This window comes from Petaurus breviceps, unplaced genomic scaffold, assembly GCF_028583685.1.
Source record: "Petaurus breviceps papuanus isolate PSGF00001 unplaced genomic scaffold, PetGlider_PUasm1.0 138, whole genome shotgun sequence".
Lineage (NCBI taxonomy): Eukaryota > Metazoa > Chordata > Mammalia > Diprotodontia > Petauridae > Petaurus > Petaurus breviceps.
This window is the reverse complement of record NW_027185694.1, coordinates 20,885,920-20,891,939: the sequence shown is the minus strand read 5'-3', so window position 1 is coordinate 20,891,939 and position 6,020 is coordinate 20,885,920. Positions and strand designations below refer to the sequence as shown.

Below are 6,020 nucleotides of genomic sequence, written 5' to 3'. Positions count from 1 at the left end.
TCTCCTCTTGGTTGTTGCTGCAACACCGCGCCCTGCTGCAGGCGTGGGGTGGGGAAGGGTCTCCTTTTGGTTGTTGCTGCAACATCAAGCCCTGCTGCAGGCGTGGGGTGGGGAAGGGTCAAGTGACCACTTTGGATTTTCAGCATTATAACAATTGGCAGCCAGAAACAACCAGAAAACCTGATATCCCCAAAGGGTCCGTGTGTTAAATCACCATGTAGCTGGAGTCCTTGGAAGTTTGGAAGTCAACTCTGGGTACGCACTCCCTGAGATAACCCATAGAGATCAGTTCAATCTCCACTACAGAAAGAAATCAATGAATCATTTAAAACATACACAGAAGAGAGAAGGAAGTTTAGAAGGGGACATAGAAGAAAAGGGCAATGATTAGGACCATCATCTGAAATCTGAAGTATACTAAAAAAAATCAAGCTATGTTTACTCAATAGACACAGTTTCATATGCAGTTCTCTTTTTTCTGTTCTTTGAACAGGAAAATGCTTGTGTTTGTCAAGTTCATAATAATAAAATGGAAAAAATGTAAACCTCTAGCCTACAGTATTGTAATAGCTTCCTCTCTGGTCTCCCCATCTCCAGTCTCTGCTTTCTCTATATATAGCTTTCACACTCCTAGCAAAATAATCTTCCTAAAGCACACATCTGATCAAATTAATTCCCTGTTCAAGTATCTTCAGTACTTGCTAGCTAGATAAAATGCAAATCCTTCCAATGCAAAATAACTTTAAAATGCACAAAATATCTGGGACATAACTTAATATAGGGTTTATATGTAAAAGAGGGCCTGAAGCTCCTCTGAAACTTTGGCTGGCTACAGCTGCATGTGGAAAGCCCAGGAATGTGGTTTTAAAAAATGAGGAGATAATGACTTTGCCCTCTTGGGTTCAACCTGCTTTTTCTCAGTCCACCATATACATGGGAGAATAAAAGGGGCTGAGGATATAAAAACTGGGGAATCTAAAACCCTAGAGCTGTTTAGTATTTAGGAGGAAGATAGTCAAGAGCTGATTTATAATCTAGCCTTTACCAATTAAAATTGGGAGGTGTATGTATAGTGGGGGAGAGGGGATCCTTTAATCTGCTAAAAGAGGAGGATGATCCCATGGAACCGAGCACACGCTCTGGTTCCATGGAGATGCGTGCCATCCTCTTATTGACAGAAAGGTACTTCACTTTGCTGAAATGACACAATGATCCCTTACTGGTCCTTATGTGTCCTTATGACTGAGGCTTGTGTTAAGGGGACATTCAGCACCAGAGGTAATGAACTCTTGTTGAAAAATATTGGGAAGGATGGAGGGAAGAGGTGGGGGGAGATTTTTGTTCTCTCCTGGAGGCCCAGCAACCATGGCATCTATAGCTGGAGTATATGGAATGGAAAATAATGTGCTTGATAAAGCCTGAGACAGAACCTAAAGTCCCTGGCCACCTCTACTGTTTTGTATTTCTTTCCCAAAAGGTAACCTTATAAATTCAAGAGGGTGGTGTTCCTAAATTAGTTATTAGGTAATGCTTCCAGCAATTCTGCCACTTTGGGGGAGAGAGGGCTTACTGATAGGGTCATACTGAATGTGGAAGGCCTAAAGAGTCAGGCCTGGTTAACCAGGAGATCCAGATTTTGTGAACAATGCAGTTCCGAGGTGAATGTGAAGGATCTCTTCTTTAGCCCCATGAAATTGTCTCCATCTCCCAGGAGAGCACAACAGATAACATCTTGCAACTTAAGTGTTGGTTAAGGCCTTCTGATGAGCCCTTTCTGTTTGAAGTAGAACACACCCAGAGTGTGCCTGGGATGACATCTCTCCTACATGGAGAAGCTGAGGGGACCACTTTGTGGAGAGCTGTGATAATACAGGCCTTGAAGAGAATGTGGAATATGTATGGCTATTCTATAACTGGTTCTGGTCTGCTGTAGCAGCAAGTACCCTAAGCGTCCTCAGGGTTTGCTGCCACCACAGGTTCTTGGATCTGCTTTGATAAAGGAAAGCAACACAAAATGGGTTAACAAGCTTACTTTAATCAGTCAGACATATATCGTTTACCTTGTTCAGGGGAAAAAGGTCAGCACCCCGAACTTCAAAGTATACAGGCAGAATTATCAAGACAGAAACAGATCAAGTAGACAGCTTTCCAAACTGTCCAGCCATTACATCCATACCCAATCAACATCTGGGTTTCAACATCTGGGTTTTTCAAAGTGGGGGGGGCCTCCAGACAACAGCTTCCCAGAATCCATATCAAATCACAGAACACTTCTCAAAGTGAGCCCCCAAAACAAAGCCTCACATCAGGGCTTATATAGCCTTCTCCTGGCTCAGAGAATGTAACAACCTTATTGACCCACTGGCCAATCAAAAAGTATCTACTGAAAAACAAGCCTCCCACCCCAGGCTTATGGTGCACTTTAGCCTAGGGGCAGGGAAGATCTTCCAAATTTGCATTCCCATTACATCTGCTAACAACATGGTTAGGGGGGTTCTGTAATCAGAACTAGGAACATCTTCAAAATGGCTGAGTCGAACCTAGGGGATGACCCTTTTGGTCATTCTCACTTTCAGTTTATTCTGGTGCACTCAGCATCTGGCACCACTAAGAGATGGTACCACATGAGAAGATGCTTTGGACACTCCTCCCCTCTGAGGCCATGTGGCCCTGTGCCTAAAATGTCCTCCCTTTTCAACACTACCTCCTTAGAATTCTGGCTTTCCTTCAAGACTTAGGGAAACTAATGGCCTTCTTCACGAAGCTTTTCCTGGTCCCTTTACTTCCCGCCAATGGCTAATATATCCCCTTTAAAAACTACCTAGCATTTAATTTTGTATATGTTCTATATATAAACGTATATGTGTGTATGTGTGTGTGAGAACATTGTCTTTCCCATTAAAAATATAAGCTCCTTAAGGAGAGGTACTATTTTATCTTTTTTTTATAACTTGTCAACCTCAAAGTTTGGTTAAAAGAGGCTAGGTTATAAGGTTAGATTATACATGAATTAGGTTGTATATAAATTAAAAGGTTAGGTTATATATAAATATATAAATTCATATTGTTTATTCCCTTAAAGCTAGCTTACATGTACACACGTGGAGTCAAAACTTAAATTCTAACTGAGTCAGAATGAAGATGGAAGTATACTTTTTCTTTATTTTTAGGGTTTTTTGTCTGTTTTCTTTCACATGACTAACATGGAAATGTGTTTCATATGACTGCACATGTATAACCTATATCAAATTGTTTGCCTTCTCAATGGGGGCAGGGAGAGAAGGGAGAAAGGGAAAGAATTTTGAACTCAAAATTTTAAAACAAAGGTTAGAATGCGTTTTTCCATGTAATTGGAGAAAAATAAAATATTTTTAATTTTTAAAAAGAAAAAAAACTTAAATTCTGTCTGATAAAAGAATGAAAATCCTTAAATGTTTTAGAGCAATCACAATCAGCATGTCTGTCACTCAAATTTATTATCTCCATATATGTTTAACCATAGTATGAAAATTTTCTTAATTGAATAGGTTGTAAGCACAATATGATAAGAGAGTTGACAAAGTGTCAATTGAAATTACAACCCAGGATATCTGTGTTTCCTATAACATTAACATGACATAATATAGTACATGTCCATAAAATATTAAAATAAGAAAAGACCCATTTTTCAAGGTAGTGCATGGTCAAGGTACCTTGTTCCTGGAAGTCATTAACAGAAGAATGCTCTGGTCCACTTCACCTGGCCTTGTAGTGTTGACACAGGAAGGGACATTTTGCATTCACTCAGAGAGCAAGGCAGGTTTATTATGCCAGAGAATTGCAAAGTATTATGGTAGATTAAGCTCAGAGTGGGCCAGAATGCCTCTCCTGATTGGCCAATCAGGTTTTAGGCCTTTCTCAGGTGTTGGGGGTTCAAAATGGTTTGGGGAGAGGTCTATAATCTCCAGGATTTAGCACAGTGCTGGCACTTAGTAAACCTACAATGAATACATGTTAATTGAAAGGAAAAAAAAAAGATAAAAAGAGACAATAGAATTCCCATGCCTCAAATTATATTGTAAATAATAATCATCAAAACTGTTTGGTAACTGGTTAAAAAAAATTTTAACTATACTGTTGGAACAAAAGTGTATATCTTTCACAAACTATAGCCAGAGAGAATATTACTGTCTAAACAAGGGGTTTTTTAAATTTTTAAATTTTTGCACAAAGAAAATCCATGTAGATAGAATAGGAGACACTGTTGAATGGAGGGAAAAATCTGCATTAATCATCTCTGATAAGTCTGATATTGAAGATATATTAGGAATTAACACAAATATATAAGCCCAAGATATATTACCCTGTAGATAAGTGGTCAAAGGAAATGAATAATTTTTAACATAAGAATTGCAAATTGTCAATGACTATATGAAATATGCTCTGAAACATTAATAAGATAAATGCAAATTAAAAAAACTCAGGTTTCACCTAACACTCAGCAAATTGACAAAGATGACAGAAACTGGAAATGGACAGTGTTGAAGGGGCTACAGTAAAACAGGCATGCTGATACACCTGTGGGAGAGCTTTGAATCAGTTCAGCCATTCTGGAGAACAAAATGGAATCATCTGAGAAAAGTATCTACACTGTCCTTACCCTTTAACCCAGCAATCCCTCTACTGAGTATATATCCTAAGGAGGTCAAAGACAGAACAAAAGGCCCCATTTAAAGCAAAATATTCACAGCAACACTTTTTGTTGAAACAAGGTACTGGAAACGAACTGGCTGCCCATCAGTTGTGGAGGGACTAGATATGTAGTATATGCATATAATGGAATATTATTGTACAGTAAAATTTTTGTATGAAAAATTCAGAGTATGGGAAGATAGATATAAACTGATACAGAGTAAAAATAAGCAGAACCAGTCAGTCAGTCTATAAGCATTTATTAAGTACCTACTATATGCCCAGCACTGTACTAAATTCTAGGGATACAAATAAGGGGAAAAAAAAAACAGTCCCTACCTTCAAGGAGTTTGCAATCTAATGAGGGAAGCCAAAACACCAAAGGAGGCTAAAAAACGGAAGAGGAGATAGAGGAAGAAAAGGTACCTGACTTGGGGGTATGGTAGACAAGTCTGTCAGACAAGTCCCAAACAGTGAAGCCAGGTGAGAAATGAGATGTCTGAACTTTGGAGTTCATGGCCCCACCCTCCAGTCAGAGAGATAGAGAGCAGTGATGAAGGAGAGCCCTAAGGTTGATGAAATCTTGCAAAAGGAAGATGTTATCCCATTAATGAGCTTCCTGGAGCATGGTGGAAAAGTCAATCAGAGAAATCCCGAAGTGGTACAGCCAGGTGAAAAATGAAAAAACAGCCAGAAAGAAATCAGAAGAGCAGATATAGTGACTATAATAATAGAAATAAAAAGGCGCATTAAAAAGGAACCTGACTTCCAAGTAATTGTCACAAGGTCAGTTGTTTTTCTTTGTTATAAAAGAGGGCTTAGAAGTACAAACCAAAGGCACCCATAAAACTTTCCTGAAAAATAAAATAACCAGGCATTGTGTTACACACTTGTAATTCCAGCTACTAAGGGAAACAAACTGAGATTGGCGGATCTCTAGAGGCTGGGACTTCTGAGCTTTAGTGGGATAAACCGATCAGTTGTCCACACCAAGCCTGTTGTCAGTGTGGTGAACCCTTGGGACAGCGCAACCAGGTGGGCTGAGGAGGGGCAAATGTGCTCAGGTCAGAAGCAGAGCAGGCCAAAGTTCCCATGGAGATCAGTGTGGGAGGCCTGTCTTCTGGGTGAAACGCGGAAATAATATAATATAACTAAGATAATATAATATGATATGCTATAACATAACATAATATAATGTAATGTAATGTAAGATGTCGTGTGGTGTGATATGACATGATATGAAATATGATATAATATAATGCAAAGCAATGTAATGTAGCAACATATTATATAACATATGATGAGATAGACTAGAATATACACATCATAAATAATATTTTTAAAGTAGG

General features: G+C 38.9%; 1 protein-coding gene across 1 annotated transcript in view; it reads left to right on the top strand.

Annotated features, from left to right (window-relative positions):
• The window catches only part of LOC138176672 (elongin-B), a 497,250-nt gene that overhangs the window by 398,654 nt on the left and 92,576 nt on the right, over positions 1-6,020 (top strand). The window lies entirely within an intron of this gene.